This window comes from Dasypus novemcinctus, chromosome 4 (assembly GCF_030445035.2).
Source record: "Dasypus novemcinctus isolate mDasNov1 chromosome 4, mDasNov1.1.hap2, whole genome shotgun sequence".
NCBI lineage: Eukaryota > Metazoa > Chordata > Mammalia > Cingulata > Dasypodidae > Dasypus > Dasypus novemcinctus.
The window spans coordinates 32581459-32597138 of NC_080676.1; positions in this window are offsets into that span (position 1 = coordinate 32581459).

Consider the following 15680-nt stretch of genomic DNA (forward strand, 5'->3'; position numbering starts at 1 on the left):
CTAGAGAATAATCTAGAAACTGAATAGCTCGGTAAATCAGGAGATGGATGAGAATTGTTGTTGATGGTACAGATGCAGGAGTGTCCTTTGTGAGATAGAGAAAATGTATCACAACTGCAGGGTGTTGGGAATGTGGAGAAGAACGGAAAAAATATAGCTGGAGTGACCTATGGACTGTGGTTAATAGTAATAATATAATATTCTTGCATCTGTGTGAAAGATGTACTGTGTTGATAAAGAGGATGGAAAACGTGAGCCAAATGTTCATTATGGACATGGTAGCAATCAGTTGATATTATATTATGTGTAGCAAATGTTCCACCACAGTGTGGTGTCTTGATGGAGTTGGGAATTCTGCACATGTACATGATTGCTATATAAGTTTACAATTTCTGTCATAAAAAATATATTTAAAAAATAATAATAGCGTGGGTTGGGGGAAAAACACACCAAATGTAAGATAAGGACTAGGATTAATAGTAAGATTTTGACAATATTCTTTCATAATTTGCAACATACATCTCACGATAATGCAAGGTGTTGATGGGGGTTGATGTATAGAAGTCCTATATGATGTTATGCATGTTTGCTTTGTAACTTCACAACTTTTACTATACACTTAATTGTTTATGTATGTTCATATATAAATGATATAAAGATAATAATAATAGGGTTGGTTGGGGAAAAATACTTCTGTTAGTAGTAATATTTTGACAATGTTCTTTAATCATTAGTTAAAAAGGTTTAACAACAATGCACATTATTGGTGGTAGGGTGAGTTATGGGAGTCCTGTATGATGTTACATGTTTGTTTTGTAATTCCACAACTATTATTATACACTTATTGTTTATGTATGAGAGATATACTTCAATAAATTAATTTAAAAAAATATTAGGAGGCTACTACTTCAATAGCAAGGGATGGTGCTGGCTTATACAAGGAGGCAATGGTGGAGGTGCCAAGAAGTGTTGACGTTTTGGGAGGATGATTTCAGTAAATGATTTTCCTAGTTTGAGGATCTATAAGTAACTCCTCTTGAGTTTAAAACATTAAAAATTTTAGATCATTGTTCTGATTTCCCAATACTTATTAGTCTTTCTAGGATGGCATTTTAAAGCACTAAGAGTCTGACAGGTAAAGTTGAAGAATTTAATCTATAGATGTGTGCATGTAGACAAAACTGGAACTTCTCTTGCTTGAAGGTATATTTTGAAGTTTAAAATATACATATATTGGGAAGCGGACTTGGCCCAATGGTAGGGCATCTGCCTACCACATGGGAGGTCTGTAGTTCAAACCCCCGGCCTCCTTGACCCCTGTGGAGCTGGCCCATGTGCAGTGCTGATGGGTGCAAGGAGTTCTGTGCACGCAAGGGTGCCCCCCGCATAGGGGAGCCCCATGCTCAAGGAGTGTGTCCCGTAAGGAGAGCTGCCCAGTGTGAAAGAAAGTGCAGCCTACCCAAGAATGGCACTGCACACATGGAGAGCTGACAGAACAAGATGATGCAACAAAAAGAAACACAGATTCCCGGGGCCCCTGATAAGGATAGAAGTGGTGACAGAAGAACACACAGCGAATGGACACAGAGAGCAGACAACTGGGGGGTGGGGAGGGGAAGGGGAGAGAAATAAAAAATAAATCTTTAAAAAATAAAAATAATAAAATAGAATATACATATATTAAGTATCATTTTAAATCTCCATATTTCAGTGATGTGACTATAAACCAAATCAGCTAGAATGGCTCATATCACATATATAAATGGGTATATATATATGTTTTATTTTAATACTTTCTTTTGTCCATATGATGACTCTGTGTCATTGTCAATAAAATAAAATTCATCACAGGAAATGCCAAGGCAGAGCTGAATCTCAGTTCTTAGTATGGAACTTAACTTTAGTGACATGATGCTATCATAAAGTTTATATTTCATTTAAAACAAATGATTGAAGTGTGATTATCTCTTCTTATGGACATCTCTTCACTTTTATGAGTATTAAATCACTTTAATGAAATGGTTTTTAAAATAGTGTTAAAATCTTCAAAAAGGAAGTTTTTAGTTGGAGTTTTAGAAGATGGCAACTAAGAACTGTGTATATTGGCCTCAAATGAGTGACACTTTCAGTAAAAGCAGGCTAATCATATAATAGACAATAGACAATGAATTTTGAAGGAAAGCTAACAGTAAAGACTCTCTCAAGTACGGTTTAAAACCTTTATCATTTTCCTTCCTCAGCAATATTTTTTAAGTTTCTTGCTATTTTGAGTACAGGTTATTATGATGCTATCAATCTTCTTTACTTCCATTTCAGAAGCCAGTACTTGATTGACTATTTACGAAGTAGAAGTTAAGGTGCTTCATGTGCTAGTTTGCATCTTCTTCAAGGAAATAATTATCAAGAGTTTGGCTGACTGTTTTAGTGCCTACTTTTTACCTCTAATGATGATTATCATAAGAAATGATATATGTAATCTATATTCAAATTGTACATATGGTTCAGAATTTGAGGTTGATAATCTGGAATGCAAATCAAAATGATGACTGGCAACTGAAGAGTTCTTTGCATAAAAGTAAAAAGGGGTAAAAATTCTATAAAATTAGTTTCATTTATTTTCATTATAAAAATGACATGACTATACATTTCAGAATTTCAATTGTATTTATCTTGTACTTATGTGTATTAATTTGTATAAATTAGATTTTTAAAAATTTAAGTAACACTCAAGTTTAGACAATTTTAGTGGGATCTGTTTTGTATAATAGAGCTTTAGGCAGAGTATACAGAGGGAAAGCAAGATACTCATCAGAAAATAGTTATCAAGGTGAATAAGAAGCCATTCTTTCTGAAACAAGCTGCTTTCATTCTGTCACCACCTTCTGTTCCATTTTCCTTTGGCTTTTTCCCTATAGCAATCTTTGATTAATGCCTGCAGTACTGCTTTATTGTCTCAGTCTCATTCACTTCAGGTGGTATAAAAGGCTCCTTACAATTCAAACTGATTGACTTATTTAGCATGTTTTCCAACTATATTGCATTGAATATACATTTTGTCAAATATCAATGAACAAAAAAGTCTGTAAAAAATACTGTGCATAGCACTTTATTTAAAGGTGGTTTTAGTCGTTTTCTGTTTCTGTGGTGGGCATTTTCTCTATTGTTTCCAACATTTGTAGGTTTTAACAGTCATTGATTGTTCTTTGATCCAAAGGGAAAAATAACTTCACTTTGCCACCATAATCATTAGAACTTCCTTGGAATGTCTAAACATGGATGTGGGAATTCCTGTTGCAAGGGTAGCATCTACAATGATTTTGCACTTTTGTTTTGCATTGTTTATCTAGTGCCTATCGTGCTACGTGCTGGGCTGCTGATCCCATGAGGAATATGCATGTGTCTGCATCCATGAGTTCTATCTGCTCGTTCTCTTTTTCTCTGTTAGCTGTAGAAAACTGAATACTTTTAACCCTTAACCTTTCTATGAATAGAAATCCAGAGTCATTTCCCTCTTGGTTTTCTAGAGTAACTTGAAAGCATCTGAGAGTGGGTAACCTCAGATCAATATTATTCATTTAGCTTAATTGAGGGAAAACACTGAACATATAATGTGGCTTTTCAGATGCAAAAGAATAAATGATATAATGTGAAAGGCTGTTAGTAGCCGAATGGCAACAAAACATTACGCTGCAACCACTGACTATCTGGAGTAGTAAATATTTAATGTTTCTAATGAAAGGAATTATTTGTGTGTTTTGAATATCTTTCATCAGTGTTCACGCAAATATACACAGATGTTTATGTCGGCATTCTTTTTTTTTTTGGAAGTGTGTTTTTTTAAAATTTATTTTTAAAGGAGCTTTAGATTACATAAATGTTATATCAAAAATATATGGAATTCCCATATACTCCACCCCTTCCCCATCTCACACTTTATCCCATTAATAACATCTTTCATTAGTGTCTCTCCAGCATTCTTAAGACAGTAATAGTAGATAAAATAGTCTTTCAAGAAGGTCATAAAATATAACACAACCAAAATAATAATATAAAGACAAATTAAATATCAGCTATCATCAAGGAGAATATAGTAAAGTATAAAAATACGAAAAGATTATCAGCTGAGTTCATTCATTGATTCATTAATGCCTACAGTGTCTCCAGCCTCTCCTGGTAGTACACTGCTGATAGTTCCCAATGCTGCAAATCTATCCATTGTACTTATAAATAATACACAGAATATCTTAAAATATGGTATAATTTCACAGGTTATACAAAACTGTAAAAGAACACAAAGATTAGATTATAGATTATAGAAAAGCAATTTTTTAACATCCCTAAATGAGATCAAGTGAAACTTTGTCCACTCTGACAATATTGTATGTTTGGATTAAATGCCTCATGTCTACATTTCCCAATTTAGATTCTAGGGTAACAAAAATCCACCAGAGAACATTACTGATCTTGAGTCTACAATACATGGAGCAGTGTCTGATCTAAAATAGGCTCTCAGTAAATAGTTGAAGGAATGCCTGACTGAAGAAATGAACACATTGAATTAGAATTCTATTAGAATAACCCAATATTTAGATGTCAGCTTCATTATATAACCAGTTATACTGTATCACATGCAAAAACTTCTACTTTTCCAGGAAAGTTTCTTTTAGGCAGTTCTATTAATGCAATGCTGGCATCAGTTCGCCTAAGATGTGGTTCCTATTTTCCACAAGGCATTTGTTATATTGATTAATTAAGCATGGACATGAGAAAACTGATTCCAGCTTCTCAATAAACATCATTGCTTGAGTCAATTCCAAGAACATTTGCTTTGGCCATATATAAATGTAATTTAAAAAACCCAAACACTGAATTTAAATTACTTTAGAATTATCTACAATTTTGGTTTAGCTATATCTCCATTTGTGTAGATAATTCAGAGTTGGCATTTTATATTCACAATTATGACTTGAGTACATAAGTTAGATTATTTTTAAATGCTATCATTACAACTGGAATCTGGATAGGATGCAACATTTTTTAAATCGCTGTGATGAACAAATTGCAATCTTTCTCTTTTTCACAAGGTATTATGTAATTGCAGCATTTCTATATGATTAAAAAGCAATTTCAAAAATCACCTATGAGAAACAATGCACAAAATAATAAAGAGGTTATGAGCTCAAGGGGTTTTAATCTAGGCTCTGTGTTTTGCTATTTAAATATATTCAACTGCTATTTAAATAAATTGTATATATAATACATAAACTATGTACACACACACACACACACACACACACATATATATATATATGTATGCAACTTCTATTATTTTATTTTTGGAACTGAATGTTGCTTGTCCATAGCGTAATTGATGGCTCACACATAGTTTCTAAATCACTATTTCTTAAATTATTAGTGCAACAATTCAGTATAACTGAAAATACTTTTTGTAACTTTTTAGGCTTTTCTATCCTTTATCAAATGCAGGGTGATAAAAAAATGGTTTGTTTGTACCTTAATATTAGTGAAAGTAAATAGACTGGGATTTGTTCTTTCTCGTCTTGCTCCCAAATGGAAAAGGCCAAGGCCAGCAAGTATTGGGGAACGCCCAGACATGGGAGTTCTAACTTAAATTCTCTCCCTACAAAGCCATGAAGAAGTCATGAATCTTCCCTAAGGTTTTGTAAAATGAGGGTATTCAACTAGATTTGTAAAATGAGTTTCTTTTCAGTAATAAGATATATGAATGGGTTAAAACTCTCCGTTCTATTTAATGCTTGGGCTCACAGTATTTCCATCCTCCTCCTCTTCCAATTTCATTGGCTTCACATTGTGTGATGCCTTTTAGGCAGACAGTCAGGAGTCCCATGCTTTATTTACCTTCTTTGCTGTCCATTCTATGTCCTTCAATAGAGTCTAAATACTGTGGGGTCCTCTTAGTCGTACTTTTTGTCTTTTTCTGAAAGATTTAAAGCTTGCTAAGGAAATGAATCATCATTTTCTCTAGTACATACAAAAAACTCAGCATTGTGCCTGAAAAATAGGTGCTCAAGCGACAATTGTTGAACGAAGGAACTGTCCAAGATTCCTCCAAATTCAATCTTCCTTGCTGGAAGCTTAGTTTTGCCAACCTCTGCTCAGATACTATGTTATCATAGCTTCCTGAAGGGGAAAAACTGCCTTACTGTAAATGCATTGCTAGGAGCTATGCAAATGCATTGTTTGGAAAAAATAGCAACAGCAGCAGCAGCAGCAGCAGCAGCAGCAATATTTAGGATATTTGCATGATGCCTGTGCACCACAAAACAGTAGTAGGGAGAAAAGAGGTGTCCAAGGCAGCTCTCTTTGGAGATTTCTTTCTCTTTCAATATACAAAGTGAAAATATAGGCTTTTCCTCTGGAAAGGCAGGGGTTTCTCCTTCTTACAACTCTTCAGCAGTTACAAAACATTCTGGGACTGTAAGATAATATATTGCATAGTATCTGTCCTGGTTGATTTAATGTTATTATTAATAGGTGATGGTTAAATTATTTTTTAAAATATATAATTGAGAAAAGCTTTGCTTTGTTGTTTCATATAAATATGAAACATTGGGAAACAAGCAATCTCAGGAATCACTCACCTTTCACTTCACGACACCCACATTTAGATGTATTTTTCATCTTAATCCACATTCCTGGGTGTGAAACCATTGTAAATAGGACTTCTTGAAAATGTTATTTTAAATTAAGGTGTGGCCCAACTGACTGTTTTTGGTCTTAATGCAGATTTCTAGAGGACTTATAACAGTAAAGAAACTGGAAACCAGATTCACAGAATCCACAAGGAGGAGCCAGATGCAGGAAGTTGGTGAGAACCCAGAAAAGAAAGAACAGGCAGGCATGTATGGGAGGGAGAAACAAACACGAAACCCCATGATTCCTGGCAGCCAGAACAGCATGTTACAGAATTTTGGGGAAAGCGCATTGCCTTGCTGATGCCTTGATGTTGCACCTAACCTCAAAACCGTGAGTCAATAAATTCCCATTGTTTAAAGCAACCCACTATATGGAATTTGTCATATTTGATTTATTTGTGATTGCCCTATGAGACATATTCTGTTGATATTACTTTCCACTAAAGGCAGGGCAACAGTTTAAATAATTAAGATCTGATGGGAATTGAAGAGGGTAATCTAGATCAATGCTTTCAAATTTTCCTGGATCCTAGTAGTTCTTGATGTAGTGGATCTGGAATGTGACTCGAGTTTTGCATTTATAATAAAATCCCAGTTGATGTTAATGCTACCTGTCTATGGGATATATTTTGAGTATCACTTGTTTAGATCATTTTCAAAGATTGGTATGATGATTGGAATTAATAATTATAACAATTATTAGAAAAGATTCATCCTTGTTTTAAATGTATCATTTTCATTTTCCAGTTAGAGTCATGTTTGTGACTTCAACACAGAAGCATGAATTTTATGTCTTTCATTGGACCTATTTTTAAAGTAAGTAAAGATTAAATGATTTTGCCATATGGTATATTTCTTTTTTTTTGCTCATCCTAACTTGGGGATTGGAATAAGAAAACTAAGGTAAGTGTCTACCCATATGCATACAAAGAATTTTCTTGTAGATAAATGAAACTGTTCATCAGTTTCCCCCTTTGAACAAATAGAAACTTAAATCATACTAATGTTCAGATAATATGGAGTAAAATACCTAACATGAATGACAGATAACATTGAGTGATCAACATGGCCCAGAACGTTCAGATTATATTTAATTGTACCCCTATTGTTCTTTTATAGCCAAATACCTTTCTAAATTCTGACAAATGTTAATTTCTTTTTTATAACCATGCTATAAGTTAAATAGTATCACCATCACCATCTTAACAGATGAGAGAATTGAGGTTTAGACAAGTAGAGTAACTTGTATAAGATAATCCAGCTATTAATGGAGGAACTGCACTGAAACCCAGACCTTGAGCTCCAGACTCCATGCTCTTAGCCCCTCGCCATGGCTGCCTTATTTGCCTAGGAAGACAGAGCAGAAATTTTTGTCTTGTCTAAAAACTAATGAGGTTTAAGGTCTTTCTTCCATTTCTTCCTTCGCATATATTATGCCCCTAGGCCAAAAATATTTGTAAGATACATGCCCTACTGTGATGGAAAGGAGCTGGTAGAAAGCACTACAAACAAACTGAAATCAAGTTTTCCATGGTTGGCATTATGACCATCTGGTTAACATGATTTCTTGAGTTCCAACCCAATTTTACTGTCTCTTCCTGAACAGGAAATACAGGTATAAGTGTAGCTGACATACTATCCACGAAATGCATTATGCTTCTTTTCCATTTACAGGCACCTCATATGAAGACACTGAGTTTTAACATCTGATGACCCCTGTATGAAGGAGAGTTGGCATAGGTTGCTCTTAAACCACTAAATGCAGTTCATTAAAATTCTGCATTTGTGATTGCCCTATGAGACATATTCTGTTGATATTACTTTCCACTAAAGGCAGGGCAACAGTTTAAATAATTAAGATCTGATGGGAATTGAAGAGGGTAATCTAGATCAATGCTTTCAAATTTTCCTGGATCCTAGTAGTTCTTGATGTAGTAGATCTGGAATGTGACTCGAGTTTTGCATTTATAATAAAATCCCAGTTGATGTTAATGCTACCTGTCTATGGGATATATTTTGAATATCACTTGTTTAGATCATTTCCAAAAATTAGTATGATTGGAATTTTTCTTTAGGGAGCTTAGAAAAGAAACATCTCTCATTATAGTCTACCTGCTATTTCTTGAATATACTCCTGCCTTATTTTACTACATGTACACATTTTCTGTGCTATTTATTGCTTGGAAAGGAATTTTCCTGAGATTACATATCTTTAGTTAGTTCTCATTTAAGCTTTGGATTACCATAGAAGAGTCACCACTTCACAGGTACAAGGAATACCTCAGAGTAATTACTAGAATACAGGCTACTCATATTTACTTCCATTAAGAAATACTGGGTTTTTGTGCTAAGAAGTCTCCTTCATTCATTGTCCTGATATGTTAGCTCAGCATCTGGTATTATCTTTGGTACAGAGTAGCTCCCTAAAACCTTTATTGTTGAATGAGAGGTAGAGTGATTGAACACAATTTTAAGCATTATGATTAAGCTTTTTGTTTTTAGTCCTCTCCTACACTGATGGGACAGAGAAGAAAGCCTATTCTCATGTATTAATACAAATTTTATGTCCTTGCCTGGTCAAGTGGTACTACACAGTTGATCTGGAGAAGTTGAATATGAAGTGGGGAGTCCCACCTGGTCAGGGAGTATATTTAAAGCACATGCTCAGCGGCAAATTATGTTTAGCAAAGTGTTAAAAATGCCTTTTCTTATTAGCCTGGCCCTGTCAAAAGGTTTGAATTAGACCATTTTTCACATTTAAGAATGCTCTGTACTCTCGCTGTATGTTTCTTTTGAACTTTCTGTGAATGCTTTATAGACATTATCTTGTTTTTCCTTACAACACCATTCAGAGGTGTGTGACCAAGCACTGTTATCCTCGCTGTACAGGCTCATGGAAGTTAATTGACTTTCTTCAGGTCATGGAGAAGTGGGAAAAGCCAGCAATGAAAGAAACATTAGCCTGCTTTTATAGAGTGTGAGCATGGTGGCTGCTGCAAAACTCCTGTCCCTGTTCCTACACTTCCCAACACAAAATATTCTTTATTTGTGAAATTACCTCCAGGAACTGAGACTGCTTGAAAGATGTTCATGTGGATTAGTGTAGGTTCAATTTAGGGTCAACTGAAAGCATCACCTGTCCCTTGTGTTTCATAAACCATTAAAAGCCACTTTCTCCATGAAGAAAGAGATCCTGGTAATTTCCAAATGACAGACAGGCTGTTAGAAAAATTTCTAAGATTTTTGTTTAATATTTGTGTACATTATTAGGCACCAAGCTCACCTACAAATACCCATTTCATTTATAATGTGCCCTGAATATTGTTGAGAAGCAGTCCAGTATGAGCCTCTTGCACCACAATGTGTTTGGCTGAGTATGACAGAATCCCTAGATCCTGACCATGCTTTCACCCTGGCCACTTATCTGAATTGTTTATGCAACTGGCAATTCTGCAAAGTGACATAATGCCTCACAGGAATGCATCACGTAATCCTGCGACACACTTGGTCTTTCTCTGGACAAAGAACAGGCTTGCTTTCTGCTTGATGTAAAAGAGGTCTGCCTCTTTTAAGCTCAGAATTCCTCAGCTGCAGTGCAAACCTCTGCTTGCAGATTCATCTGGGCCCAGCACATTTCCTCATGGACTTTGGAGAGAGGAGCACAAATATAGGGGCACTAATGCTTCTGCTTTGTCTGTGACTAATAAAGTTCTTTGCCTATGAGCCAGAAGTCTAGCATCTTCTGTCACCATCCATGGCTCTGTGGTCAACTAACTTATTTATTCAATTGGGGATTCTATGGCTTTTAATGCTTCTCCACACTGTAAAACATATTTAAATAGAATAAAATCCCTACAAATGTACTTACTGTCTTCCCAGTAGATCCTTCCCAAACAGTAGGGTATTTCATGAAAAAGGTTTTATATCAGCCACACAGTGGTGCCCAGTGAAGGAAATGAGGCTTTAGAAGGATGTAATCAGCACAAATGAGAGAGTCAGAAGTACAAGAGATTTGGCAGACCAAAAACAGCATTTGCTAGAGTATGACACAATTAGCAGGAGCTATGTGGTTTTTATCCCTGTTCCTCTGCAGCCAGTCATAATGCCTTCTACTTGGAGGTGTTTACTGAAGGGCTCTAAAAGGACTGAGAATATAGGGCCTTATTTGAAGGGGCTGCATATTATAGTCTGGAGTCAACTGCCTGAGTGCACATCTCAACCCTATTAAGTTTTAGGTGTGCACTTGGTTGATTTCTTTTATCTCTGCCTCAGTGTCCTTAGCTGTAGAGGTGGAATAACAATAGAACCTATGGCAGAGAGCTGAGACTGAGCCTTCAGTAAATACTTCATACCTGTCAGTTGTTACAGGCACTAGAGCATTAGAACTCCATAGTACTCCATTTCTTAAGCATTCAAGGAAGAAAATTTTTTTGTCTTTATTTATTTTTTTAATATTACATTAGAAAAATATGAGGTCCCCATATGCCCCCCACCCCCCTCAGCTCACTCCTCCCCCCATAACAACAATCTCCTCCATCATCATGAGAAATTCATTGCATTTGGTGAATACATCTCTGAGCACCGCTGCACCTCATGGTCGATGGTCCACATCATAGCCCACACTCTCCCACATTCCACCCAGTGGGCCATGGGAGGACATGCGATGTCTGGTAACTGTTCCTGCAGCACCACCCAGGACAACTCCAAGTCCCGAAAACGCCTCCACATCTCATCTCTTCCTCCCACTCCCTACCCCCAGCAGCCACCATGGCCTCTTTCAAGGAAAAAAATTAGTCTCGCTGATTTGCTCTCAGTTGTTTATAGTAATTGTTGATCTGAATTTAGTTTTGCCTTGTAGTAACTGATTTAAACTTATCATTTAATGTAAAACCCACCTTATGTTTAAATATTTTAAACAGGGATGCCTGAACTTTTGTACGCTGGATGAAATTTATATATTAAGCTAGATTTTCGTCTCTCGTAATTTTACCCCTTCTTTGGCAACATGAAAAAGTTCCCACTCTTTATGTAAACATTTCCCTCGCATTCACCACCTTGCCCAGCAGCAAAGCTAATTCTGAGTCAAAATCAACACAGACTGTCAATTTGGTATGCACAACATCTGGTTGCTTCCAAATTTACCATTTGTGGAGGTGAAAGTGGTGTATTTAATTTGGAAAAATATGACATTCGGTCCTGCCAATCCCATACACAGTCCTCCTTCTCAAGGAAGATGTTTCCAAACTCCTTTACTCTCTATTTGAATTTTGAAATCTTCCAAAGAAAACTTCACTCCTAGACTGAGGCTGTCTCCTTACCCATCATGTAGTTGTTTCATTCCACAGCACTCTTAAAAAGCATAATATCTGGCTGTAATATCTACAATCAAGGCAGATAATGTCACATTACCCAAATTGCTGGAAATCCATTATGCCCTATATATGGAGTAAATGAGCAGCAAATCTACACAGCTGCTGCTAACTGCTCTTTTAGACTTCCCTGTAGTTAAGTAATGAATCTTTATCGACTTCCTGAATAATTTACTCCTAAATGCATTAAATTGAATGTAAAAGGAAGTTTTACAAAATGAAGACAAACTAGTTCTGGGAGCTGGTGATAATCTTAAAATTTCCATAATATTCTTCTTTTTCTTTTAAATAAAAGAAAAAGTTTTTCTCCTTTGGTCTGAGTTTTAAGTGATGTAATAGCATTAGCTTTCACAAACATTAAGATAAAAAAAAGCAAAACCAACTCCATAATTACTCCTATGAGTACAAGATTCAGTAGACTATAAATAGACCTAGAAGCTTCTGTAATTAGAATCAAAATCAGTTAGCCACACTGATTTTACTTAATTAAATATTTATTTTAACATGGTATTTTTAAAAGATCATCAGTTATACAAGTAAAAATGAAGGTTAAAAAAAAAAAAGTACCCCAATACAACTTGGTAGAAATATTTAAAATAATGAAGTAATCACCGTGAATGAGAGGCTGGGCCCAGGCCAAATTTGAGTTATTCAAGCTCATCTTCACAAATTTGTCATATTCCCATTTTCATTTCTCCTCTTTCAACAGCGTTTTGCTCTCCTGGTTCTCAATGATAATGTTCATATTATTAAAATACTCAGTGTTAGAAGTGGCCTTCAAAGTTCTTTATGATAGTCTCTCATTTACTGTTTAAGAAAGTATGATCCAGTCGACCCAAATGATATTCATACCTAGGATGTACTGGCTAGTTAGTGGCATAGCACATGACTGAAACTAGGTTTTCTTATTCCTAATCTATCCAGTTCCTTTACCATTATTGCCACTTTGTCTCGCACGCAGGTTTGTCAAATGAAATCTATTCTATAAAATCCTGCCAGAAGTCCTGCTTTGGTCTCTGATGGATTTAATACCCATTCCCACCACCTCTGCTTTCCCAAGATAAAGAATAACTAGTAACATAAAATGAGCAGTAAGAAAGCATATCCTCTCTTATTCAGTCAACATTTATATCTTAATGAGGCCTCCTGGAAACATAGAAGATAAAAATGAAAGAGGAACGAGTCTCCATTGCCATTTCAGATAATTTGGTAAGTTCACAAAGAATTTTTTGAGCAGGCTCACTTTTCAGAAACCAAACTCTTAACTAAAAGGCAGATAAGTTCTGAGGCTATGCATTCAGACAGATTTACAAGAAAAGGTTACAGGTGTTTTCCAAAATGCAAGGAATAATTATTCACACAGTCTAACTGAAACGGTAGAGTTCACCATTCTTCATCACTGGCCCTTTCATTGTTTGGTGAAGATTGATTTTCTCTTTATAAAAGATGAAGATTTCTAGGAGCCATATCATATTTTTAAAGACCTGAGTTTAAAAAAACAATTGTATGGCAGTATAATTAAAAAGTTCTCATGGCTTTAACAGAGAAAAGAAATCATCATCCATTGTTGTCTAGACTTTTATCTATTTCCATTTTATTTCTACACCATCATTAGAATCATGGGAAAAAAAATTGCACAGTTATGTCACTTACCACTTAATATTGCAACTGCCTAGTTCCTTGATTCTGTTTTCCCAACAACTGTGAGCTCCTATAAGGTTGGCATGAGGTCCCTTAAGTATTATATCTCCAATATCTAGAACAGGATCTGAGACAGGGTAGAAATTGTTCAATGTTTTTTGCTTAATAAATAATCTATGATAATTAATTTGATAAATAAATAAAGCAAATACATCATATAAAATACTTCAAAGGTACAATCATCCTTCCTTATTAGTGTTGGTCTGATTTTGTATTGGCTCAGGTCTCCTTATAAAGTACATTCTTGAAAATAATGCCTGATTTTGTATAGGCTTATAACCTCTTTATAACATAATTCCTGAAAATAGCAAGTTTCTACTTAAACTGGAAAATATCTCCATTCCCCTTTCAACAGAATAATTTAGCTTGGTGATTCATGTGTTTTCAATTACCAAAAATAGACATGTCAATTTATCATATAAAGTGAAAAACAATTATTCTAATTTAGTAAGTAGAGCAAACCATAAATTTGTATTCTTAAGAGAAAGACAAAGAAATTCATAAACACCAGGCTTTATATTCTTCTAATTCTTTGAACTTTCTAATTATAGTAATAAAATGCCCTGTTCCCAGCCAAAGATCTTCTGATATCAGAGCAAAAAGGATATGTTACATGCAAACAATATAATATACTAGAGCAGTTCTGTTGTACTATGAGGAAATGTATGATCAGATCAATGTCTTTAAAATAGGTGGAGAATGAAGAGTTTACATTCACAGGGAAGTTTATTTTCTTAAAGTAATTTAAATTGGTATATAATTGGAAATATATATATACACACATACATACACAAAATCACTGGTTTAGCTCATAAGCAAAGGCAAAATATAATCTATGTATTAGCAAACTATATTTATTTGTAAGGAAGTGACATAGTGATTGTGTTTAACTACCGTGAAACTTTTGATAAAAGGGAAACCAGTAACAATGTGTTTAGCCCAAACCTGCTTGTTTAAAAGAAAAATGGAAGGTTTTGAGGGAAAGTCATGAACATTAATAGGCAATTTAAAATCCCTGATTTGAAATCACTATTTGAATTAATCAAACAATAAAAAATGGTACAGAATACTCAGGGGCTGGGAGACTAGGAACTTAATACTAGATACATCTCTGCTACTAATTATGTGGCCCTGAGCAAGTTACTTAATTTTGTTAATCCTCATCAAGTACTAGTGATTCTTTTTGTAAATATTTCTCAGCCCTGATAGACTTTTTGTTATCTATATTGTTACAGATTCATAACTGCTTTCACTGGCTTTAATTCATTGTCTCTCCATCTCCCTCTGAGCCACAGTGCTCTTTTTCACTTTTGCCATGATGATTTTTCTATAGAGCAAACCTCACTCAGCAACTGAAGTCCTTCAAAGGCATGCCATGAGCTGTGGGGTACAGCCTATGTACCTATTCAGGCAGTCCACAAGTCCCTCCATGACCTGGTGTCTGCCCACCTCTTACTGCTCTAGTCTATCATGCCCCATTTGTGGCATGTTACCAGCTCCCCTAGAATCAGTAGAATTACTTGCCATTCCTTTAATACCTTGTCACTTGCTGATTCCTGTCTTTATAATGAGCCTCTGTTGTTTACCTTCCTAAATTGTTTTTTCATACTGCAAGACCCAATTTAAAAGCAACTTTGTTTGTGAACTCTCCCCTGACCATTTCAGGAAAATTACATTACAGATAGAATGAAGCTGAGTGTACATCTCTCTTCCCATAATTTTTAGTATAAACTGTTCATATAGCATGGCTGTTATAATTTTTATTCTCTGTTATTATTCATTAGCATTGCTTCATGGTATGTCTTCCTTAACAGATTGTGAGATTTCTGAATGTGGGATTTTTGTCTTTCTTTTCTGAATTCATGTTGACATTTGGTCAGTTTACTGAAAAATGTCTAACCCTGTACCTATAATTTCTTGTCTTCAGACATTT